Source organism: Lepidothrix coronata, unplaced genomic scaffold, assembly GCF_001604755.1.
Source record: "Lepidothrix coronata isolate B3197 unplaced genomic scaffold, Lepidothrix_coronata-1.0 Scaffold185, whole genome shotgun sequence".
Taxonomy (NCBI): domain Eukaryota; kingdom Metazoa; phylum Chordata; class Aves; order Passeriformes; family Pipridae; genus Lepidothrix; species Lepidothrix coronata.
This window is the reverse complement of record NW_016690365.1, coordinates 849,809-876,675: the sequence shown is the minus strand read 5'-3', so window position 1 is coordinate 876,675 and position 26,867 is coordinate 849,809. Positions and strand designations below refer to the sequence as shown.

At 37.7% G+C, this 26,867-nt stretch overlaps 2 long non-coding RNA genes across 2 annotated transcripts in view; both read left to right on the top strand.

Moving 5' to 3' along the window:
- LOC108505178 overlaps nucleotides 1-11,072 on the top strand; it is a 16,786-nt gene extending 5,714 nt beyond the window's left edge. The window contains exon 3 of the long non-coding RNA XR_001877413.1: nucleotides 11,040-11,072. This is a non-coding gene — a long non-coding RNA (uncharacterized LOC108505178). The remainder of the gene's footprint in view (nucleotides 1-11,039) is intronic.
- The window catches only part of LOC108505177, a 28,873-nt gene extending 10,578 nt beyond the window's left edge, over nucleotides 1-18,295 (top strand). Inside the window, exons 2-3 of the long non-coding RNA XR_001877412.1 lie at nucleotides 17,542-17,679; nucleotides 18,217-18,295. This is a non-coding gene — a long non-coding RNA (uncharacterized LOC108505177). The remainder of the gene's footprint in view (nucleotides 1-17,541; nucleotides 17,680-18,216) is intronic.
- The last annotated feature ends 8,572 nt before the right edge of the window (nucleotides 18,296-26,867 follow it).

Genomic DNA, 26,867 nt, shown 5'->3' with positions numbered 1-26,867 from the left:
ACTGCGCAGGCTCGAAGGGTCAATGACCTTTCCCAAATCTTCGCTCGCGAAGACTGGCCATTATTATGCAGACATTTACAAGTGATCATGATTACAACTGGGTTCCTATCTACAGAAGAAAATTCCCTGGAGAAAAATACAAGAATGTATCAACAAACATTCAAAATCTTTGGAAAAGAAATGGGAGAGCTGGGAAAGAGCCATATTTTTATGTTACATGGACAATGACTTAACAATTCACAGCCTATTAATAAAAGTTAAGTTTTTTTCTCTAAAAAGTAAACTGATGTTTATTTCTCTCTCTATATATGTATATGAAAATATATTACCTAGAGAGAAATATATATATATTGCCCCATGTTGTTGAAAAACTTTCTACATAAATACTGATTGGATTGATGCTAATAGCATTCTCTTTTTGAACCATCACACTGCCTAATGTGTTCCTAGGATAAATAAATGATCAAACAACTTCTCTTTTATTATTGTTTTGTGAGGAATTAATAAGGTGAGTTATGAACATATAGTATGGCTACACTGACAGCAAATCTTCCATGTAAGAAATAAGAATGTGATGTGATGAGAAGACCTTTACCCTTTTACCTGGAGGTAATTTGCACTCTTTAGGATTGTCTTAGGCATAAACTTCAGAAATGGAAAAAAAAATTCTGATTGATCAAGTCCATATCAAAGCATACACACACACACACACACTCTTACTTCTTTCTGAGTCAGTAAAAATTCAGGCTACTTCTTGCATTATCTACTTCACTATGATTGATTAGCAAATGTTGTTATTCCAAACTCAGTGTATTTTTGTTTCATGAGTCTAGTTAAAAACATTGCTCAACAGTAGATTATCCTGTCTGCAGGGAAAGATGCTTAGAAAAATGAAGCCAAAGCTATTGTAATTACTTGTACAGGTTCTTCTGCTCAGTAGCCTTACGAAATATTTCAAAATTGACTAAAAATCCTTTACCTCAAAGGTACATCTTCTTATAGATTAGAAGCATGTGATTTAGCTCCTAGGAATTGTCATCATGAACATTACTCATGGGTTTGAAATCCATTATAAAGACTCCCGGGTTTTGGAAATATTGCTGAAGAAAATCAACTTCTGAGTCAGATAAGTCCCCATTTGCTCATATATGACACCCATTTTCTTCTTAAGTGGACTCTGCAGTACTCCCTCAGAGAAACTGTCAAATCTACTAGAAAACACAGAATTGTTTGACAACAAACTGTGTAGGGTTTCTGAAGAATTACAAGTAACCATATGCGGGCACTCCTCTGATGACTGTTATTACTGCCTGAGTCAGAAAAATGGCATATGCCTACAAGAGCTTCTACTCATTCCTTTTCTCAAGTACTTTCTTTCCCATTGCTGTTTGAGAAGATGTTCTTACGTTCACACTGGAAAGTCGCAAACACCCTGACTCAAGTCATATCCTTTTTGCTTTCTGGAGTGCTGCACTCCAGGTCTGTTTATGAAGAACCTTTTCAAAGAAGCTGTCTCCCAGGGGCTTTATAGCAGCTTCCTTCCTCTTTGTACTGCAGCTGTCGCTTTCGAGATACAAATGGCTGCACTTTCAAAATACTTATCTGTCTACTTTCCATGTTCGAAAATTTCTTGTCTGTAGAATTGCACAATAACTTTCATTAATTTAGCTTATACTTCTGCAAATACTTAAATACTGCTAAGAAATAGTGCTTCTCTAAATAACCACCTGTCCTAGATTCATATCAATAGTTACTTCAACAATCATGCTTTCATAGTTTCATAGAAACAGACCCAGCATTTGCTCTGTTAAAGTTTATAGATTTGCTCATTTGCTACCGAAGCACTGGTAAGATTAAGAACACAGAATATTTCCATTATATTGGCTACCGTGGGGCACTATACTGCTCACATAGCACAAGAGATGGAACCAAACAGTGAAAACCCCCTTATGTTTATCACCAGTATCTCCCTGGTTGTTGCACCTCAGCCTTTCCTGTATCAGTGTTGTTGCCTGGAAATCTGCTGCACACAAAGGAGATGAAAAATACTTTTCAGCTTGTTTGGAAACTGATATTTTGCATAACATAATGGTCTACTGCTATGCACAGCACCTTATGTAACATAGGAAGGAATGTGTTCTCAAAGTCTGCCTCGATTCAGATGAATCAAAGGTATAAGTTTAAGTTCCTATTTTGGGATCAAATTAATTAAATGAAATATCAAATTGGAAATCTATTTGAGGTTGTCTATTTTTCTTGGGCTTATCTGGCAAACTTTTGGTAGGAGCATAGACAACGAAAAGCTGCAGGAGTGGATCCTGGGAGAGGACACCAGGAGCTGCCCCATGTTGGACATATCCAGTTCTAGACAGCTGAGCCCCTGTGATAATGTATTTAAGAAAAACAGTACACAACAGCTTCAATAGAGGAGAAAAACATAAGAGAAACAGCTCTGCAGATACCTAGGTCTGTAAAACAGGGAGAAAAGAGGACCCAGACGCCCAACAGACTCCCCTGCAACCTGTGGAGAAGACTGGTGAAGCAGATTATGCCCCTACAGCACCATGTTGGAGCAAATATCCACTCAGGCCAGCTGACCATGGAGGACATGTACCATGCCACTGCAGGTACAAGTGCCCTGAAGGAATCAGCAGCCCATGGAAAACCCACAGAGGAGGAGCTCTGTGGAGAGGACCCCAGGTAGGATGAAATTTTGTCAGGAACTGAGACTTCTAGGGGCCCATGAAGGACTTTCCTGAAAGACTGTAACCCATGGAAAAATATCCGTGCTAGAATAGTTTTTGAAGGACTGTAGCTCATGGGGTGGACATCACAGCGGAACAGGAGAAAAGTCCAAGTAGTAGTGAATGGCAGACAAAAAGTACTGTAAACTGACCACAACCCTTATCACCCATCCCACTCTCCACCACTTTGCATGGGAGAAAGTGGCAGAGGAATTAGGAGGGAACGGGTGAATTTGAGCCTGGGAAGAAGGTGGGGATGATGGGAGGGTGGATTTAGGGTTTTTTTATTATTTCTTGATATCCTACTCTGTTGTTAATTGGGAAATCATTAAATTAATCTTCCCCAAGTTCAGTCTGTTTTGTCTGTGATGGTAGCTGCTGAGTGATCTCCCTGTCCTCATCTTCATGCATGAGATTTCACCTTATTTTCTCCCTCCACCTTGCTGCGGAGAGGGAGTGAGAGAGAGGTCTGGTGGGCACCTAGCCATCAGCCCACTACATTAATGCTTTCACAGTCAGCTGAAAATGAAGTCAACATCTGAAAACAAGCAGGTATAATAAAATGAAAGTTGTTTTGTACTCAATACTTGCATAATTTGTGATCAAATTTAAACAGTACTTATCCAAATTATACTCAATCTGAGATATCTTCAGATTATGAAATTTACTCATAAGCAGTTTGCTTCTTCATTAAATATCTGAAAGGCCAATACTGCTTCACTTTTTTATTGAATATACGTTTTACTTTATATATACTGTAAGTTATCTGGCACCCCACCTAAGGCAAAATTTAATGCTTGTAAGTGGATATTGAGCGGTAGCTAGCACAGAGAATGGGCAGACTGACTTGAATCAGTTTCCCGTTTTCCAGTGTACTATAGTCTATATGTAATATACTTTGTATAATAAATATGACACTTCAAAAAATACCTTTCCAAATCTATATCTTATTTTAGCAGTTTCTCAGTATAGTTTCTTCTTAATGACTTTTCCCCAAACGTACCATAACTACAACAACATATTTCTCCAATTAACTGCTATTTTAGCTGCAATGTTCTTAGATGTGAGTTGGCAAAATGTGTTCCATTGTAGACTAAATTTCTGGACATGTAGGACTTCTAAACTGCAGTAGTATTGAGCCAGGCAAATACATTGCAATCCAGACAGAATAAGTAGCACTGGATAGTCAGTTCCACTGTTATCTGATCTTACTTTTTCCCTGACTGATCTTTCTCATTTCACAAAAAGTAGCATAGAACCAGTTTTTATTGCTTTTGGGGTTTGTTTGTTTGGTTGGTTTTTTTTGATTGGTTGGTTTGGTTTTTTTTAACCTCCATTCCTCTTGGGATCTTTTGACGGCTCTGCTGGAGCTTTTGTTTGGTATTCTTAGCTTTAGCACATTGATTTGCTTGTTTGTTTTGTTTATGCTGCTGAAAATACTTTTTTTTTCATTGTACCAAGCACATGTTTAGGTGTCAGATTATTCAGCAAGTTGCAGGATATGTTACTGATATGGAAAACATAATACTTAAAAGAGACAATATTAAGCACAAAACAGAAGCAGAAAGTACAAATACAGTGCCCAAGAACAAATTGCGTTCCCACTCTTCAATGTTTTAGCTAGCATTCCTGGAAAATAGGGACATAGTCTATTTCTAACCTTCATTTCATTTGTCTTTACTTATTTTCCTTTTTTCAAGGCTCAGAATTTTGAATATGATTTTTTGTATACTGGTGGCAAATTCTAAAATGCTTTTGTAGTAAATTTTTGGTCAGTGATCACCCCAGCAATTAGATTTCAATAACTGATTCAAGATAGAATAGACTAATTTCAGTTCTGTCAAACAATTTATATTCCACAGGTTTCAAGTTTTATACTTCCCAAAGCACATTATTACTCTTACTGTAGTCATTCTTACGATTGCCGTGTTCCATTGTGATGTCCTGTACATACTGAATTGTTGCAATGTATAAATCTTAAAAGTCAAGTAAATCTGTTAATAAAAATGGATGATGAAGAGGTATTATATTAAAAAGTATTTCATTGAAAACTTATTACATTATACTTAAGTATTCTAATGGTTAGAAAATAACACAGTCCCTTCAATATGATTTTTTTCAGACCTCTCCTGGGTAAAGGAGTAAATGGCTTGGTTTTAGTATAAGACAATCTTCCAGTCTGAGTAAGTGAAGAATGATGCTTTATCCAACAGGGCTCTTTTAGACATATTCCTGGTTCTGCAGTACATTCTAGTTTGAGGCAAAACTCTGGACAATGTTTCTGATCTTTTACACAGTAATAAGGGTTGAATATATTCATGATTCACTCCATTACTCCAGGTGAATAAGTTTTAGCACTTGCTGTTGAGTGTTTGGATTTGAATCCTGAATTTCATCACAGAATCTCAGCTGACAAAATGCTTGATATGAGCTATTTCTTACATGACAACAGCTTCCAATGCTTTCTTCACGACCTTGCTCCTCTAATACGTCTTATTTACACTGGCCACTGTTTGCGTTTGCTTGCCACAACTTTCTGGTGGTTCTGTAGTAGTTCAAGAAAATAGGACGTATTGTAAATATCCTTACTCATTGACTCACTTCAACCGTAAGCAAATACAACTGCTTTAAATGTGACTCAATTTAGATGGGCATTCTCCAACAACATTGCTGCAATATAAAAGCCTTTTCTTCATGGAAAGGCTCAAATTTCTATACTGCGACTCAAAATAGATACAACATAATTTCAGCTCAGGGATAAATCTCTTACCTTCTTTATCCCCAAAGAATCTGGAGTTCAGGAGAGCCTGATTAAGGCTTCAAATTTCATTTTTGCCCCTTTCATATAAGAATTTTGCTGATTTAATGACTGAAAAAAGATTTAAAACTTCTCTGTTTTCTGTTGTGCAAAAAAATTCCATCATTTCAACTATTAGGTGCAATGAAATAAGTTTTTTGCTATTTTTTCATTTTAGTGAATGATGAGGCAATTCATACTTTTGCAATTCACATATTGAGCTGACTTTACAAATAAGGCTTCACAAATACAAAGCTGTCAGTGCTTCTACAGTCACTCTTATTTTAGTTGTCAGTGATTCAATCATCTTGGAGTCTTTATTTTTGGAAAGGTTGGACCTGGGAAGTAGTGTTTTTATGGTTGGGTAGTGTAAGACCCCGGGGTATGAGCTATGAGCTCACTGAAAGGTTTGTACTTTAAAAATATACAAGGCTCTAAAACCTCAGACACCAAATTTTTAAAAAGGCCTTTCAGTTCTTTTAATACCTTAGGAGAGAGCACAAAGGAGAGGACATCGTACACATTTCTCAGGAGGTCAAAAATAACATGCTTTCACCGGCAAACTTTAGAAAATAAGGGAACTTGGCAAAAGTTTAAAGGGATGGATGTTTAAAGGGAAACATCCAACCAAAGTAAAGAATTTCACAAAGCATTTACTTAGCACATGCTAACCCATACAACTTAGCAAAATCCAACCCATCTGGTCTTAAGTCACCCAAAATATTAGGGAAATAGATTAGGAGAAAAAGAAGAAGTAAAGAAAGAGAGAGAAAAGGAGAGAATTATAGCTACCAGCTGGAGTCCCACATAAGCCCAGCTTCCACGTGCCCAGGTGGCAGCGTCCAAACAAACATGGAAACCACATGTTGCTGTTTCTATGTATTTTGGCCCCCTGTGGCCACTCCCCCAGGTGGGACATCCAGTGTGCCAGCCTTTATGGGGCTGGGTCAGGGGGTCCGGGGTGTGGTATGGGCAGTGCTCCCGGTGTCCAGTGACTGACAGCTGCCCGGGGGCTGCCCAAGGAATCTCCAAGAGGTTGCAGTGTGGGACAAGGCATTACCTCACCTTTGTGAAATTTGACCTGTTCCTTCCCACACCACACACACTTGAGTTGGTCCAAGCCAATAATTTATATAATAATCTAATGTCTCACAGGGAGATAGAGTAGCACAGGGTGTAATTTCTGTGCCTTTATTGATCCACTTTCTTCCTGGCCCCTTTGGTGAATATTCATTTTTCTAAAATTTTATTCTGGATACCAATATTTGTGTACTTCACTCTTGAACTGTGTCTTACCATTTTGATCTTTCAAACACAAAACCAATTAGAGGACATTGACCATTCTTCATTTGCTTGCTGAGGTTGAAATTCACTCCAAGGGTTACAGCTGAAGCAAGGCTTACTCACCACTGAGGTATTACGCAGATTTTATGCTTGCTCGGCTTGAATCTCTACTTCAAAAGTCTACTTTTTTTTCTACATAGCAATTTTGTCTTTTTTGTTGTTGTTGTTGTTGTTCCACAGTACAGCCCAACATGTAGGCTGAACGTACACAGGATGCTACTTCAAGAGACACCTCCACCTCTGTGGAGTCAGTCTCACTCAACCTGAGTTACATTAACAATGCTTCTGGTATGCTGAGCATATGGATCAGCTGATGCTGTACTGTATTTTTTCATCCCTAAGAAGAAACAGGAAGACTGTTTATCTCAGAGTATGATGTATATTTCAAGACATTTGACTTGTCCCCCTACATTTACACTGCTGCATATCATTCCTCCAGATGTCCCATTTTTCTTCTTCTTTTTTTTTTTTTATTTCTACAACATTTTCATAAATCAAGGTATCTGACTCACTTTCAGAAGGCATACTCTCTACCATCTAACTCAAGGACTTATGGAAGTCGGATATAGAGAGTACCGAAGTAAGCAAATGTTTCTCATCACAGAAGACTACAACCTCTGCAATAGGTTTCTATCTCTAAAGTCTTACTTTTCAAGGCACTTACAAACATTTCCTAATCATAAATCTAACAACTTGTTTATATTTGTAACTAATATTTATTATTATTCATTATTATATAGTCAAATTGTCATCTCAGATTAATATCTCTTCCAGTTTCATTCCTCTCTAAAGTTGTTAAAAATTTATAAAGATTCCTATTGAAATATCATGATGGACAATCAGTATTTATGTTTATTTGATGCCTTGAGAAAAGAAAGCATTTCTTTAGAATTTTAACACATTGACATCCTCGGAATTAAGCATCATGCACAACATTATGGTTTGAATAGACAATAGTATTAATATAAATTAATCATATTATTAACTAATAAGAGCTGTGGTATGCTGGCTGTGAACATTTGAAAATTGCAGTGCCTCAAATGCATTTGGTAACTAACTAAATTTTAAGCAAAAATATTTCAATTTGTTAAAAACTGTTAAAAAATTATTATAAACAGTACTTCAAAATTTATTCCTATAGAAAATTTATTGAAGACCTTTAGGAAACAGCAAAAAAGAATAATTAAAGATATGGTTTAACATAGTAATTGTTAAAGCTTCAGGCCCAGAGCCTGCTCCCAAATCTAGTGGTATAAATTATCTAAGCATCTGTTGCTTAGATTTTGTTTCTCCAAGAGACCTGGCTGCTATGAAAAATTTGCAACTTACTCTAACATTTTCTAATGTCAGGTTGTGTCTGACTATTTGTAGACCAAAAGGTGTAGAAAAAAAGACTAGAATAGTAATTTCTGAGAAGCTCACCCTATCTACCTCAACTATATATCTCTCAAAGACCATACTGAGTTCTACTGAAAGGCATTTGAAGGACAAGACAAACATCAGGAACAGTCAACATGGGTTCTCAAAGCAAAAATCCTATCTAACTAATTTGATATCCTCTTAAAATAAGGACACCTGCTAGTGGATGGGGGGAAGACAGTGCATGTAGTTTTTCTGGATTTAAGTAAGCCTTTTGATACCGCCTGTCACAGTAGTTTTCTGTATGAGTTGTCCATCTGTGAAGAACTGGCTGCATCTGGCCAGCACCCAACCAGCAGAGGTGTTTCTCAAGTCTCAGCTCCAGGAGCAGTTCTGTTCAATATTTTTGTCAATTATCTAAATGCAGGACCTCACTGCATTAGCAAGTTTATCGATGGTATTTACCTGGGAGGTGCTTAAGGAACAGAAGTCCCTGCAGAGGGATCTGGGTAGATCATAGCATTGGCTAATCATAAATGGAATAAAATTTAGTAAGAATAAATGTCAGATTCTGTACTTAGGACATAGTAACACTGAACATAAATATAAATTGGGAGAGGAGTGGTTGGAGAGCAACTCTGCAGAAACAGATCTAGGATGCTGGTTAACATTAGGCTCAACACAAGTGAGCAGTGTGCCCAGGCAGCCATGTGGGCAAACTTCATCCTAGGGTACCTGCAATATGGCATCACCAGCTCATCAAAAGAATTAATAGTATTCAGTGTTGGCATGGCCTCACCTTGAGTACTGTGTGTGGTTCTGGGCCCCACAATTTAAGAAGGATGTCAAGATCTTTGAATGCACCCGGAGGAGGGCAACGAAGCTGATTAAAGTGCTGGAAGGCATGTCCTATGAGGAGTGACAAAGTCTATTCACTTGAACTTGTCTGTTTGGAAAAAAGGAGCCTGAGGGGTAACCTTATTGCTCTCTTCAGCTTCCTAAGAAGGAAAAACAGAGAGTTACTGATGTCTTCACCCTGGTATCCAGTGACAGTACACATGGAAGGAATCATTTATTTACCAAGAGTCATCAAACGCTGGAAAAGGTTTCCTAGAGCTGTGGTCAATGGCCCAAACCTGTCGGAATTCAGTAGGTGTTTGGACAATGCCCTTGATAACATGTTTTAATTTTAATCAGTCTTAAAGTGATCAGGCAGTTGGAGTAGATGATCATCGTAGCCCTGGTACTATTCTATTCTATTCTATTCTGTTCTGTACTAACCTCACTTTAACACATCAGGTTAAAGTCAAGTCAAAACAGGGAGCCCTCAGCAGAGCAGGATGTCTGAGAAATGTTTATGAGAAAACTAGGTATAAGTAAAGCTATAGGTGTCCAATTCTACTTCAAGACTTTCATGATGCCCATCCAGAAACACTGATAGAACAATTCTAGCATTTCTTCGAAGACTACAAGGAAGTTTACTGTATTCTAATATTCTGTCTACTGAAAACTTCTCAATAAAGGCAGGTTCAGTGGATGTGATGTATTTGGTTATCTGAATGGCCAGTGCACAAATCAGAAGTTCAAACTTGTAACAGAAGTACCTGAAATTATGTAGCTGGTGTGGGAAATAGGATGAGGAGAGAAGAAAGATTTGCTATGGACTTTAATGTGATAGGATTGTTGGTGCTATTACACAAATAGTCCTTTAAAGCACTGAAGGGTTGTTTCTGCTATTATAATTATAATTTATAATTTCAAATCAAATCAGAAGACAATACAAACTTATAATTTCTTCAGTATATTAGAAAAGATGTTACTGAAAAGGCTGCAGATTTTTCTTTTGTTGTGTATGGAGAAGGACAAACAAAAAGTATTGTGTCATATGGGTATTGCTATTAAATTCTGACTAGCAAAAGAACAGGAAAAAAAGCAGAAGAGATGGGTATCCTTGCACAGCTGAATAGATGAAAGCTACATCCCAACCTCCAATAGGAATATGTACTTTATCAATTTTTTCTGAACTTGACAAGGCAGAGGAGTATACTATGTCCAATGACACCTATTTTCTCTCTCTCTGATTGTAATCTCTGCATCTTGGATAGAAAATACAATGAATAACAATTATAACTCAAAATTAACTGGCACACATAATCATGCTAATTAATATTGTCTGTTCAGTGTTAATGATTTAATCACTATGACATGTAGTATAGTTATCTAACTAATAATGCTAAATGTTTTCTAAAAACATAAGACACTCCTAAAACTGAAAGTTAAAAATGAAAAATAAATAGTAAAATAAAGGAAATTAGGAGAGCTTGTTGTTTTCTTTGGTATTTTTTTTCCTTGTCTGAGCTTCAAATGCGTTTTCAAGGGCAGGCTAGGCAAAATGGTAGAGAAAATATACTTTCAAGGCTCTGCTACAGAATTAGTCATTACAAATTTCTGTGTTAGTTATATCTCTTGATGGTTTATTTTTATGTAGTTTGTGATTTAAGCTACCTGAACCAGTAATTTACCTAAGAAACATTTGTAGCAAATCTGCTGAATCTTTGTTTCCTGCAGTGATTTATGAGAAAAAGATAAAAAAAAAAAAAGTAAGAAGTAAGAATATGTGTTTCAAGCTTCTTGCTTCCTTGCTTTAATATTTTGAAGGAAGTCACAGAATATTTGCTTAACTATTGTAACTCCTAATACATTTTACTTACTTCCCTGTCACACTTCAGAGTGAGAGCATATTTTTCAAAAATATAATTTGAAAAACATTTTTTTTTTTAAATGCCTTTTTTCAGCACTTCTGTCAAAAGAACTGGAGTGACACTGCCCAAATCTCCTGGGCCTCTCTAACTACTGTGTTAATGGTGAGCATGAGAAGCCAGAGGACTCTCAGTTTGTTTCCCACAGTTTCAAGAACAGTGCAGGTTGAACTTAAGTCTGGCATGGTTTTGAAGGCACACCATCCAAGAGAAACATGGTCTTTGGGCAGAGCAAGATGAATAACAATTAAAAACTTTCAACATTAACTTTTTATTTTGTTTTATTTTAAAGGACAGGAAGAGAAATCATATTAACAAAGGTGAACAGAATGGAAATGCACTGTTTATAGTATCCTTTTTCTGTGGCTTGCCTGGTTTTAGTAACCCATGTTGTTTAGTCAAAAAAGATGGTTCCTTGTGGCCCCCCACTCCATGCAAGAGCCACTATTCAGCAGCAGCAGGTCACTTTAAACTTGTCTGAAATAATTTTAAATTTTATAAAACCTACTTGCAAAGCTTCAGGGAGAGCTGTTGCTAGCAGAATAAACAACAGTCTGTAATTGTGGTAGTGCTAAAGTGCTTGGAGAAAAATCTCCAAAATTTATAATCCACTTACTGGTGTGTTTCAGAGCATCACAATGACTATGCACCTGAAAGCCCTGAGACTCTTGACAGTCAAAGATATTTTAAAGTCTGCAAGTGTCAGAAGAACATTGTCTAGGTTCAGTTAAAACAAGAGTAGATGGTAAAATATGCATAAAGGTGCACATGCTGCTACACAAGGGATGCTTATTTCAAAATGGATGGAATATGTGAAGGTTCTTGGCTGGCAGAAGCATGCAAGGTGCTTTACAGAAATGACATGCACATGGTCTGTTGGGTAATATGGGTCAGATAACTCTCTTGGTTTATTGAGTATTCCAGTGCACTTTGGTGCTGAGGATAGATAGTGACATGTTAAGCTTGCCAGATGTAAGGCACAGTCAGGACTGTAATGAGAGCTGGGAGCAGAAGTGCATGTGAAAATGAGAGAGCATTTATCTTTTGGGAGGAAGAGAAAAAAAGGAAAAGGGAAATAGGGAAAAGCCATCTACTCACAGAAAATAACAGAAAAGGGTACACTTCTCTGCGGCACAGGAAACAAAATAGATAACTTTGAATTACTACATGGGAATTATTGCATTATTTTCCGGACTGAGGTAGACTGATTTCTCCCTCTCACCCACAGAAACACATATAAGAGTGTCAGTGTCCAAGTTCATATTCACAACCCCTACTGACCCATCTACCATCTACACCAGGAAATACATCTAAATATTCAATCAGTGTTGGCTTTAGAGCCCATCATGCTACTCCTCATAGGCTTTTGCATCCTATGAATATGTGAAATTTCGATATTGTTCCTGCCTTTAGTCTGTGGACTGACACTGCCAAGGCACATATTTGTCTAGCACAAGGTCCTTTAGCACAAAAGGTTTGCAGTATGCTCTATTAAGGTCCGTTTTCTAAGACTCTTCAACAGATTAAGCAGACATATCAAAGACATAGTTTTCTGTCACAGGAACTTGCATTTCTAACAAACAGAATTTGCACAGAACTATAAAACAAATTTTTTCTTACTGTGTATGAGAAAAACAGACACTTAGACAATGCCAGCTTAATATTTTTTTTTATCTCAGTTTCCTAATGAAGACAGAAGAACATTAACTTTTAGTAGTGAATTTTAAAAAGTAGCTAAAGTTTCAAAAATTCCCTTTGGAATTGTGCAGTATGTCCACTTGAGTTGACTTTTTTAAAAAAATACTCTTTTGAATACTGTGATAACCCAGTCATTCTTCTTACCAAAATATGTATTTTTGCCATGTTCTTTATTGTAGCATGTCCGTTTGGTCTTAAAAGTTACCAGAGATACCTTTTTAATTTTCACTGCTGCCATTTTTGTATAGTACACAACAATTCTACGCATGCAATTCCTTATCCACTGAATAGTCCACTCTTAAAATGTATGTTTCTCCAATTTGGACATAAGTATGTCATTTAATAGAAAATTGAAGGCCTTAAGGAAACCTAGGTAAATGACATTGGTGGGTCTTCACTTGGTGGGTCAACCATTCCAGTCACTCCATTATGGAAGTCCGCTAAATTGGTCAGGCATGATTTGCCCTTAGGGAAGCCATGTTAGCTGTCTCAGATCACCTCCTTATCTTTCATGTAAACATCCCTCTGTTACCAACATTCCATACAGTACAAATCCAAAACATAGCTCTGGACTATCTACTGTGAAGAAAATTAACTTTCTCCCAGACAAAACCAGTACACAAGCCTTAGGACAAGCATCTTCACGTTCTAAAGGGAATAGGTTTCCAGAGTATGGGAGCTTTTGTATAATCTTATAGCAGACAAGAAGCACCATTATGCCTACCGCTGATATTGTGCTAAATCTCTCTCCTTGGTTTTTTACTTCAGTTTTAAGTTATGCCCTACAACAGTCACCACATGTGAGACACTGGATTATTATATTAATTATTGGCTTGCACCAACTCAAGTGTGTGTAGTGGGGGAAGCGAAGGGTCAAATTTCACAAAGGTGAAGTGATGCCCTATCCCACACCCCAGCTCCCTGGAGCCTCCTTGGGCAGCACTGGAGCAGCTGCTAGTCACTGGACACTGGCAGTGCTGTCAACACTACATCCCAGAGCCCCTGACCCAGTCCCGAGCTGGCTGGAGCTCTGGATGTCTGATGTAGGGGTAGGGGTGTGGTCACAGGGCACCAAAGCAGTAAAAGCCGCAAAATGTGCTTTCCGTGTTTGTTTGAACCCTATCACCTTCATGAATTCCTGGTAGCTGGATCTAGGGCTAGTAGCCGTAATTCTCTCTTTTAATCTTTCTTTTCTTCTTCCTCTCCTAATCTCCAGTTTTGATTTTTTGGGTAGCTTAGGACTGGGTGGGTTGGCTTTTACTAAATTGTGTGGGTTAATGTGTGCTAAGTCAATGCTTTGTGGAATGCTTTATTTTCGTTGTATGTTGCCCTTTAAACTTTTGCCAAGTTCTCTTATTGTCTAAAGTTTACCAGTAAAAGCATCTTCTGAGAAAACGTGTGAAGTGTTTCTCCTTTGCACTCTCTCTTAAGGTTTTAAAAAAGCTGAGTGCTCTTCTGATAAATTCAGTGGGCAAATTTTTGGAACCTTGTATATTTTTAAAGTAAAACCCCTTCAATGAGCTTGTAGCTTGGACTCTGGGGTCTTACACCACGTTTTCCCCCTAAGTTCCATTGTCTTCTGCTGTAGTTTAAAGGTAGTTTCTTTTCCACATTCTTTTGCAAGCTCTACATTTTTAGAGGGAAAATTCTCTATTAACTGTGTTTCTTGACACAATTATTCCTAATCTGATGGCCATTTTGGTTCTAGAAGGTTAGTTTTAGAAGACATATTTTTGTACATGGTCATTGAGTACACGTACAACGGATAAGGTAATTTGATTTTAAAAAAATGCCAGAGGTCTAAAATTTTTGAGGAACTAGATGATGTTAAACAAGTTTGATATTACTGGCTAATAGCAGTCCTGTACATAACTGAAAAGCCAGATGATAAGATTTCCCATTCCTTTATAATCATGCTTAGCAGTAACTGAGAAGTTATGTGTTGCATCTTTATCAGAACACAAGGTAGGTGTACTGACAAATTCTCTTGATTTTGTTGACAAGAAGGGAGTGATGTAGGTGCCCTGTTTTTAGGCAGTGATATCTGTTTCTAAACAAAACCATATGTATTATGATCTACTCTTCCTTGTTAAATCATCAGCGGAAACTTGGCTTTAATGTTTGTAAATCTTATTTGAATATACTTTCTTTCTTTCATCTCAAAGCAGCAATAAAATCATTACGAACTGCATCAAATTAATTGTATTCTGGACTTGAGCTATCAAAGGCTTATTCACAATTCAGTTTTGGTTTTTCCTGTGGCAGCTAGTCCCTGTTAGAGTGTAACGCTATACACAGGAAAGGATCCTCAGCTGTATTGGTGTAATAGTGAAAGCAGGATAAAAAATTAACCTGTCAGAAAAGGAAAACAGCAGCAAAAAATGCCCACAATGCCATCGTATTTGCTATGTTGGCTCAATATATTCTTATTCCAGACTACATTGACCTTATGAAGAATGATCTTCACCAGTTTCTGTGACACTTTGCCGGGTCTGAGCCTTAACTGAGGAGGAGGATGCTACTGATTTAGATTCCAGAATATGCAGTCAGTCTGCTTCACTCTGCATTACCCTGCATGTACTGTATCTAATCTGTTACTTTGGAAGGGCCTGCAGCTGCTGTTAAGTGATTTATCTCAAGTAACCTCTGTGCTGTGACAGCTCTGAGATACTAGATGGTCCCAGCAGTGATAAGAGCAGCCACACTCAGCACAAAGTGCACAACTGCATATTCATGTCAAAGTGGGGTTTGCCAAATAAAATCTGCAGTGCAGTGATTAATCAGTCAATTTCTTTTTGTACACAAAATTCATTAAGAGAACAATGCGATCTTCAATCTATTCTAGGGTAATGTAATTGTTATCTCATGAGTCGGCATGAAACTGTAAGAAATATCAACAAAGAGAGAAAAGTTTCCTTTGTTATTTTTCGTTTAAAAAATTGTTATTTGAACGCAAAGGCTTGTATTGGGAAAACTTATCGCATTTTATTTTACAGTTTTGAGATTAATCCTAACAGCAGCTAAGAGGAATAAAGCCTTATTAACTGAGATTCCAAAGATCCATAATATTTGAATATTCTATTTTAAACTACACATTTTTTGAATACCAAATTTCTCATGAACATGTTAAAACAACCTTTTTAGCATAAAAACGTTTTCAACAGTTTTTAAGGAAATAAAAAAATAACATGTCTTTAAAAGGCACATGATAATAAGAAGAAACTAAAAAATTCCTCCTTTTTATTAAAAAAAAAAAAGCAAACCCACAAAAAAACCCCAAAAAAACCCAAAAAAAAACCAAACAAGCAGATGAGAGGTCAAGTTTTCAATGTTTGAATTCCCAAAGGTCAGAATTTTGTTTGGCTGAGTTGAAATGGATGTGAGTCAGGGATGGCTTACAATTAGTGTTACTTCAGTAAATAAACCTTTCAGAATTAGCTTTCCCCTCAACTAGCTGTACTGAATAGCATCTGTTCCATCAAAACTGAGGAGGTCTTGTTCAGGTTTCTGGAAAGTATATCTTTGCAACCTAAACTGTCAAATGATGCTGTACTATGTAAGTGATTATTTGGACTTTAATTTGAGTCTGTCATCCAATTCAAACAACTGATATTTAGACTAAGTAAGAAATACACATTTTCAAGCCTTTTACTGAACATGAACTGTCCCTCTGCTTTCAGACTTCTGTATTGGGTTTAAATGGAGAGGTTTTGGTAGTGAGGGGCTGCATAGGTGTTTTTTGTGATGTCAGAAATTTCCCCCACGTCTGACACAGCCAGTGCCAGATGGCTTCAAGAATAAGCCATCAGTGACTGTGACTGACCAAGAATAAGCCATCAGTGATGATGGTAGTGCTGCTGTCATTTAAGAAGGGGGAAAAAACTGCTGTGCAGGAGCAGCTGGAAGTGAGGAGTGAGAATATGTGATAGAAACAGCCCTGCAGACACCAAAGTCAGTGAAGGAGGGGAAAGGGTGCTCCAGGCATTGGAGGGTGCTCAGATTCATGGTCTATAGAGAAGACCAGGTGAAGTAGAATGTCCCCCTGCATCCCATGGAGGTCAATGGGAGTGCAGAGACCCACCTGCAAGCCTTAGAGAACCCCATGCTGGAGCAGGTGAATTTGCCCAAAGCAGGCTTTACCCCACAGGAAGACCACGCTGGAGCAGGCTGCTGGCAGGATTTGTGTTTCTGTGGGGAAGCCACACTGGAGCAGACTGTTTCTGAAGTAGTGCAGCATCTGGAAAGACACCCACAATGAAACAGTTACTGGAGGACTGTAGGTGGGACACACGCTGGAAGAGGGGAAGAATGTGAGAAGTAATGAGTGGGAACAAGGTGTGATGAACTGACTGCAACCCCCCATTCCCTATGCCCCGGTGCCAGTGTGGGGAAAGAAACAGTGAAACTGAGAGTGAAGTTGAGCTTGAGAAGAAATGAGGATGGGGGGAAATGTGTTTTAAAATTTGTTTTTATTTTGCGTTACCCTACTCTGATTTGATTGGCAATAACTTAAATTAATTTTTGCAAGTCAAATCAGTTTGGCCTATGGCACTAACTGATCTCTTAAGTCCTTACTATGACATTTTTGTTGTACTTTGTCTCTCCTGTTCACCTGAGGATGGGGAATGATAGAGCTTCCAGCCAAGGTCAGCCCACCACAATACTTTAAACAAAAATTCGGAAATAGAAAACATTAAGTTTTTAGTTAAAATTTAGTACAAACTTGGGTTCAGATTAAGTGAGGTGGTTGTACCTATTGGTATAGCAGGGATGCAATAGCTTTAAATCTGAAATACTAAGTCAAATAAGCAGAGTTCATAGATTTCCTATATATCTCTAGGTTTCCTGCACAGATAATGGGAAAAAGCCATACCCATCAAGAAAACCAGGGCATTCAGTAAAGGATATGAAAACTTCAAGGAGAGAAAAATATATGTTTAGAATCCTATTTCTGTCCTGAGTTTAAGCATCCCCTGCAGTAAGTATCCACATGAAAATAGAACTGGTAAGCTAACTCTGCTTCTTTAATGTAGATGTCTTTGTCACAATTTGTGAAATAAATGTCTCAGCCACTATGTGAATCTTAGTTGCCTCAAAACCTTTGTATGTGCAGGTCTCAGCTTTAAAATGTATTAGTATATAAATTCTGTTCTTCACTAGCCTTTTTGCAGTGATAAATATTTTTGTCCCAGAACTGTGAAGATACATCTTTTTCTCTCCAGTCTTTCAGTGTCAAAATTCTGCAGATTATTTACCTCATTCTCATAAATGTGATTAATTATTTTATCTCTATTAAAGCAGTTGTAGGAAATAAGTGTTTGTGCATAAATCCATTTGCAAAAATGACGGAACCTTACATGCAAATTTCAATACATTAATTACTTTCTTTATTGGTGTCTGAAATGGCTTCTCCATGACAATTCTTTTTCAGATTAAGGTGTTTCAACTCTAGAAGGCTGAAACTTCCTTTTCTGTCATACTTATGTCACCCATCAATTTATTTTTTTTCTGGCAGAATTACCTACACATCAATTGTGTATGATACTTTTAAGGTTAGGTTGAACAAAAGCTGTGGAAAGAAAAGTCAGTAAGTAAATAACACCGCACAGAAACTGTTGTGAATTGAATGAGTGACTCCCAACAGGTCTTGTACAAGATATCTGTACTTCAATGTCCTTAGATGTGATATTAGTTCAGGACCCTTGTGAAATTTGTGTACATTTAGATGGATGCTTAACCACAGAATTCCAGTGTTGCTTGGTAGTGGTAAATAAGACAGTCCTAAGTGGTGTTGTTGTTGTTGTTTGTTGTTGAATCTGTCAAAATGCACTAGACACCAATGAAAATTGCAGTATCCTTTGTTTCTCCATATACATGCCTTTAAATTTTAGATAAAGTGAGTTATTGTAAAGAGGCTCTGCCATAAATTACAGCTGACAGTGGAAGTGATTAAGGCACATAGTTTGATTGCATGCATTAATCTCTACAACTTTTGTCAAGTCTAATTTAATTACCCATAGGTATACGTTTCTTTTTAATTTATTAGCTTTGTCAGTAATCAGTTGCATTGTATGCTATTACTTGCAAAAGGTGAAACCCAGCCACAATAGTGGAAAAATCAGACAGTGAACAGCAAAATAAAACATTAAATGTCACAACCCTCAAGTATATAGTAATACTGTTAAATCCACTTATGAAATGAGACTATTTACTTAATCTTGAAGGACTGTCACGTTTCTTGATTTAGACCAGTCCATTCTCCCAGGTAAAAACAGTTGAGAAGCCTTAATCATTTTCTGTTGTGTAAACTGCTGCTGAGGTTATCATCAGCCTTACAGATTTGTATTTTTTTAACCAACTTCATGTCTCTATTTTTACCTGGCTATTTATTGCTTAGATGACAGTACAGTCTTTTCCTCATGAACAAGTGATCATGAATACAGATATTTTATGATATATGACATTTTAATAGACTAATATCAGTACCCCAATTTTCAGCACGCTCATCATTTTAGGCCCCATGTACAAGGCATATTCTCTGAAAGTTTCTTTGTAATCTTGATGAGGTATTTAAGAATTCTTGTATAACTAGCAGAACTGCCTGTTCTAGTACTCTATTGCGTTCATAAATAGTAACATTTGCAAAACTCTCTACTCAGGAGCATTGTCTGGTCAGGTTTTTGAATTCAGTATTGCACAGTCTCATAAAGATCCATGTCTTTCACCTGTAAACTTCCCTAACTACATGGAAGATTGGGTGGTTTTTGGTTTGATGTTTTTTTGTATGCATGTTTATTAGTTTTTTGTTTGTTTTTGTTTACTCATGCATTCTGCTCTTTTAGTGAATAGGCACAGAGGGGGTTTGGTGGTTGGTTACTAAAATACATTTTAATTGTGATTAAAGTGTCAGGATTTGCCGGGGTTTGGAAGTTGTTAACTTACTTGTCTACCATTGTTTTCTGTGTTGCCATAGTTATTATATTGTCTCCTTGCATTGGCTAGCCAAATGGCCAATCCCCTCTTTGGCCCAGCAGCCCTTATAAGCTGCGGGAAATTTGAATAAAGGCTCTTCTTCTTTGCTGCTGGATTCCCTGCGTGCTGCGTGGTCTCTGTCTCTTGGCTTAAGTACCTCCGCCGCCTGTCCCTGCCACGAGGGACGGGCGGCAGGGGGGTGATTCCAGCCCTGAAAACCTTCACAGAGCGACCGGCAGTGACCTCCCAGAAACCCCTCAAACTGCAACAAGGATTGGTTAATATTATTGGTTATTTCCACATTGACGTGGACAAAACAAAGGAAACAAAAATCATTTTGTACCAGTAGGTGAGTGACTGTCAACATCTCAGAGCCAAGCTCTGTTTCCTCTGTGTCAATTAGTAAAATTTTGTACTGTGAAACTTCTGAAACAAATATATAGCTGACAGAAGAATAATTTCTTTTTTAAATAACTAAAGAATTTTTACTCCCTACTTCCCCTTAACTAATGCACAGTAAACCATTTCAAACAAATATAACATTGAAATGTACGCAAGGGAAATAAAAGAGGCTTCCTAAATTGCATAGTACATGCAATTATTATTACACTTGTTTAGTGGATATATGAAAATAAACTGCTTACTTGTGGCCAATGGACCTAATTACAGCACTAGCTGACAGAAATAAGCCTTCCCATGAAGTAAATATGTTGTACTATATGGCTATAAATTTAAGAAAATATTTTTTAATATAGTGCATGTACATTATTACTGTCATTGAAGAATAAGTGCAGTATCTTGCAGTCTCTGAGAAATGACAGAAGTAATTAGGACTTGCAAACAAGAGCAAGATCATGTTCTATGGTATGCCAAACTTCATGAAAAAATAGATAGCATGGCTCTGAAATAGTGCACACACAAGGGCAGCAGGGAAGCTTTCAGTTTGAAAACTGTATACCAACCATATGATATTCCCAGCAAATGGAGAGTGCTATGTCTATATTTATTGTGTCTTTTTTCTCTAATATATAGACATTATACAGTGAAGCTTACTTTAAAAGTGTCATTACTTCCCACAAGGCTATAGGGTGATGAGCAGTCGACAGACTGAGTGAGAAAAAGCTATTCCACTTGCAGCTCAGAAGGCAAATCCTAGGCCAGATGGAATAGTGCAGAGAAAAGTACCATGAGACCAACAAGAATTCATATTGGACATCCAAATTAAAGAAAATACTAATCGAAGTCAAAAAGCTACATAGGAAGGCAAACTGTAAATTCAGAACAAAATAGAAAGTGTAAAATGGCTAAAAGCAGTGAATGGACCTATAATTCTCAAACTGAGAATCATCATAAGACAAATAATAGTATCAAAAAGTGAAGGTCCTTCATAAACCTATATAATTCTGTACTAATTTGCATTTCTGTATTTTTCAGCTGCCACTGTTTCATGAAGAAAATTACTGCTGCATTTAGAGACCAAAAAAAGAAGAAAAAAGTTTTGGTTATTCATGAAAACCTTCAATATATTTAATCAATTTACAGAAATAACCTTGCAATGTAAGATAATAAAAAACAGCTTTTAACAATAGCTATTCTATTCAATTTCTCCATGAAGTCCAGGGGTCTAATGCTATATTATGCAGACTATATACTGCTGACCAAAAGAGTTTTTCACTATTAGGAGATCTTCTGTCTCTTTTCCTTTCTTAACAGATAGGTTGCCAGGAGCATCTTGGGTTTTGAAACCAGTGTTAATTAAAGACAAACAATGAGTTAGGGATAGTGGAAATAAATGGGGGGGGAGGGAGAGAACGCGATACAGACTTTTGTAAGCAATTGCACAGCTTTAAAAGTCACGCTTCAAACTCTGCAAATATACATTGAGAGAAATACATGAACTGGTCACCCAAATAATACAATTGTGACTTTATAGTCACAATTACCTCATTTTTTTCCTCCTGTGTTGTGCTGGTTTGGGCTGGGGTAGTTAATTTTCTTTACAGTGGCTCGTATGTGTGTATGTTTTCTATTTGTGCTGAACACAGTAATGATAATAGATATTTTTGTCATCTTTTAGCAGTGCTTACACAGAATCAAGGCCTTTTCTATTTCTTGTACTGTGAGGTGAGATGGTTTGCCTGAGAAATTGTGAGGAGACATAATCAGGACAAGTGACCAAAAGGATATTCCATGCCGTATGACATGATGCTCAATTATAAAGTGGGAGGAAAAAGGAGGAAGGGGGGGCATGTTTGGAGTGATGATGTTTGTCTTCCCAAGTAATTGTGAAATGTGATGGGACCCTACTCTTGTGGAGATGGCTGAACACGTAACTGCTCATGCGAAGCAGTGAATTAATTCCTTGTTTTGCTTTGCCTGTGCGCATGGCTTTTGCTTTGACTATTAAACTGTCTATCTGAAACCATGAATTCTCTGGCTTTTACCCTTCCAGTTCTCTTCCCCATCTTGGTGGAAGAGTGAGAGGCTGCATGTGGCTTGCCTGCTGCCTAGGGTTAAACCATGACACATGTAAATAAGGTTGAATCCAGGAAGACAGTATAAATAATGGAATTTTTGCTCTTTAAGTATTGAAGCAGAACAACAATGAAGAGACAGGAGGAACACTGCTTGTTGAAACAAGTTATTGCCTGTTTACCGGAGATGGGGTTAAATGTGCTCATTTTACATTTGGTCTGATGAAAGAGGTGAGGAATATTTACTCTGATCCAGGTTCCTCCTTTCTACATGTCATAGTTATTTACACACCACAATAAACTAACTGTACTGCAAGACTATTTCTCAGATTAATTATCACTCAGAAGTAAGATTAATTATAGAAGAAAAGCATTTAGCGTGTTCAAGAACAGAAGTTGACTTTTACTTTTTTACTTTAACAAAATTTTAAAAGAGAAGGAAAATGAGGACGTGCAATCATTCTGGCATGGACCCGCACACTAGCCATTGAACTAGTACTGCCTAGCCTCTTCAGAGACCTGCCCTGGATCAAGATAGACTGAACATCTTTTACTATTCAGTGTAAAGTCAGTTTCTGTTGTGTGATTCAGAGACAATGCAGTAACATCACTCATCTTTTTAACGTATACAGTCATGCTGTAACTGTGACAACTTCCAATGAAATGTCAATAAAAGAAATTAGGTATGGGTGACTAGCGAGTTAAAAAGCTAACACTGTATATATGAGGAATATTGTTAATTTACCATGCATTTTGTTACAACTCTAATAAACAAGAAAGGAATGAAAAAAAGAGTAATTTTTAGGAGCAAAGGATACAAATAGTGTGAAATACAAAATTTTAGTAACACTTAAACTGAAGTTAGAAAACTACTTGCCCCGGCCCTATGCAATATAACATGTTCTTTTGGGCTAGACATATAGGAAAACTTTGGCTTCACTGAAAACAGACAGAAGGACATGTTTGGTAACTGATCATCTTGATTTGTAATAGGCAAAAATTTTTAAGAACTATTCTCCCACAACTGTAACAACTGATCTCTCTGTATCTTAAACTTAAACTCTGTCAAACGTAACTTTCAGGTGTTCTACAAATTAGATACAGTACTCTCTTTTGAGGCATTAAAATCCATTGCTTTATAAAAAAACCTGATCTGTAAAGAATGGATGAAGTAGTCTCTCATAGAAAGGTAGGCTTAATTTCCATGACAGAAGTGCATGGATCATATTAAGCATAAAAATTTGTGTAGATCAGAGCAAATGTCTATGCAAATGGTACATTGCCTATGTAAGGCGTACAGTTAGAAAGATGCAGACTCATTAAGATATTTTCTTTTTTAGTTCCTCGTGACTTCTGAGGGAATGAATGGTGTTTTCTACCAATAATTTTTTCCACAGGAGAATCTGGATCTGCTTTGGACCACATTTTCAGGATCTCTTGTTAGCAGACGTTGTTTTCAAGTAACTACATTCTTAAACAGGTTGTGCACTGAAAATGGAAAACATGGAAACTGGAAATTGACATGCTTTAGAGGAGCCTGAGACAGAATGTTTCTCCACTTAGTAGCTCAGGCAGAATATGTAATTAATCTCACATCTTCTAGGAACATTGGTTTAGTGTTAGATTGCCTTATCATTGTCCACTTACAGTGCATTTTGGTTCTGTCATTCAGAACTACCTTGGTTAACATGTTAGATTTACTTTGAAATTCAATAACAGATTATTGAATAATTCTATCTATGTAGAAAACAATTATTTTCCAGTTAAATTTGCCATAAAACTTTCTTGTGCTTTGTGTCCCTTTATTTTACAGGTTATTTTCATGGAAGATGGTATTATTCCAAGGGTCAGGCAGCAGTTTGGTTGCTGCCCTCACAAGGCTATTTCAATGAATTCAATTGTTTAGATATTTTTCAGAATAATATCTTTAAAAAATTTGTATGGAGTTGTGCTATATCTAAATATAATCTGTGAACAACAATACTTCTGCTGAAGAATACAAAGATAATCACAATTTCTAAGGGAAACCTTATTTTGCCAACTGAGTTTTAAAATTAATAGATTTTTTATTAATATCTACATATTCATACAAGTCTTTGCATCTACTTTCTCATTACTCAGTGATGAAGGAAGTTTTAGTTTAACTCTTACAGACAGAAAGGCCAATGGAAGGTTAAAGTCACAAAGGGAAACACCCTTAGTCATTGTCAGCATTTAATGCTATTTTAATAAAAAGTTCATGGTTTTGGTGCCCATCTTTCAGAAAATATCTTTCTGAAATAGCTAAGTCAGTCATGAGGCACAACTATGATGAATACAGAGAAACAGAAATACCCTTCCCAGTATATGAAGGATTAGAAAAGAAATAAACCACAGAACAAACCATAAATTTCTATAGTTCCTCTGCCATTGATATTGAAAGTCCCTTGTAGGACTCATTATATGATGAGATGTTTAGAAGTTCGTATTTTTGCCCATATTTGATGAGAATTCTGCCTACATCCCAATTATTTTTTTATTTCAGATTAAATTATTTTAAGCGGTCAAAAAATTAGACGCTTAACAAATGGAACATCCTAGTGTATTTAATATATTCAATGTAGTATCACATAGTAACTTTTAAGTAAAGTGCTGAGATATCATTAGAGTAGACAGAGTGTAATGTGGGTTGAGACTTGGCAAAACTGTGAGGATCAAAGGTCTATGAACAGTGGCACAGTCCAGCTGGAGGCCAGTTACAATAGCACTCTGTCACAGAGCTGACCTGGGATCAGTATTATTTCATTAGTATTTAATTATCTGTTTCATTTTCTTAATTACAACCTAAATGATTGGATGAGCTGCACCCTCAGCAAAACTGTGGGTGATACCTGTCTGGATAAGTGGTCAATACATTTGAGGATAGGACTAATGTGCAGAGGGCAGCAGAGAGGCTGGAGAAGCAAGCAGAAATAACTCCACGAAAATCATTTAAGCAAAAGCAAACAAATTCCAGCCCCTGGGATGGGCAAAACCCTGCAGCAGAAAAGGCTGGGGGCAACTGGCTGGGAGCAGCTCTTCAGAACTGTCTCTGAGGACACCAGGTTGGTGGTGTCCTCGTGCAGCAATATAGCCTCCTGTCTGGGGTTGCACAAACAGGGATGCAGTCAGCAGGTCTCGTCAGGGATCTGTACCCTGTGAGACACTCCTGAGTGCTGTGCTGAGCTCAGACTCCTCTGCATGACACAGACACTAACATACTGGTGTGTGTCCTACAGAGGCCACTGAAGCAATCAGGGCTGGAGCATTGGACATTCAAGGAGACACTGCAGGATCTGGGTGTGTTAAGCCTTTAGAAAAAGAAAGGGTGAGAGGGAGCATGATTGCTATCTTCAGGTATCTGATATGAGAGTACAGAGAAAATAACTTCTCATGCCACACTTATCAGGTGGATGAACCGTAGGTAAGTCAGATTCATGACCACTGAAGAACCTGAATGTTCTAAGGGGCTCAATGAGGTGCATTCTAGAGTCTGAGGGAACTTACCAACGTAATTGTCAAGCCACTCTTCATGTGTTTTGAAAGGTCATGACAGTTGAGGGAAATTCCAGGTGACTGGAAGAGGGGAAACATTGTATCCATCTTTGAAAAGTGTAGAAAGGAGGACCCTGGGAACTACAGACCTGCCAGTCTCCCCTATGTGTCTGGCAAAAGCATGCAACAGATCCTCACAGAAGTTATGATAAAGCACATAGAGGTGATTTAAGAGCTATGGATGTCATTTATCTGGACTTCTGTTAAGCCTTTGACATGGTACTCCACACCATACAGCTCTTTAAATTCAAGAGAGATGGATTCAATGTCTGGACAGTTCAGTGGGTAAGGAACCTATTGGACAGTCACATCTAGAGGTTAGTGGTCAATGGCTTAGAGTTCCAGATGCACTTCAGCAATAGATGGTGTCCCTCAGGGATCCATATTGGGACCAGTGATCTTCAGCATCTTTGTTAGTGAGATAGACAAAGGGATTGAGTGCATCCTCAGCGAGTTTGCAGATGAGATCAAGCTGAGTGGTGTGGTTGACACATCTCAGCTACAGGATGCCATGCAGAGGGACCTGCACAAGCTTAAGAAGTAGATCCATGAGAATCTCATGAGGTTTAACAGGGCCAAGTGCAGTGTCCTGGGGCTGGGGCAACCCACAGTGTCAGTAAAGACTGGGAGATGAACAGAATGAGAACAGTCCTCATGAGAAGAACACGAGGGTGCTCACGGATGAGAGGCTGGACATGAGCCAGCAATGTGCACTCACAGCCCAGAAAGCCAACCACATCCTCAGCTGCACCAAAAGCAGTGTGGTCAGCAGGTCGAGGGAGGTGATTCTGCCACTGTACTCCTCTCTGAGAAGATCTCACCTGGGGTACTGAGTCCAGCTCTGGGCTCCCCAACACAGGAAGGGTATCAACCTTTTCGAACAAGTCCAGAGAAGGGCCAGCAAGTTTATTTAGAAGGAGCACCTCTACTACAGGGAAAGGCTGAGACAGTTGGGATTGTTCATCCTGGGGTGACCTAACTGTGGCTTTCCACAGCCACAGCCTGAAGGCAGCCTACAAGGAACATGCAGTGAAATTTTTTACAAGGACATATAATGACAGCACAAGGGGGAATGGCTTTAAATTGAGAGTAGGTTTAGATTAGGAAGAATTTCTTCACTGTGAGGGTGGTTAGGCACTGGAACAGG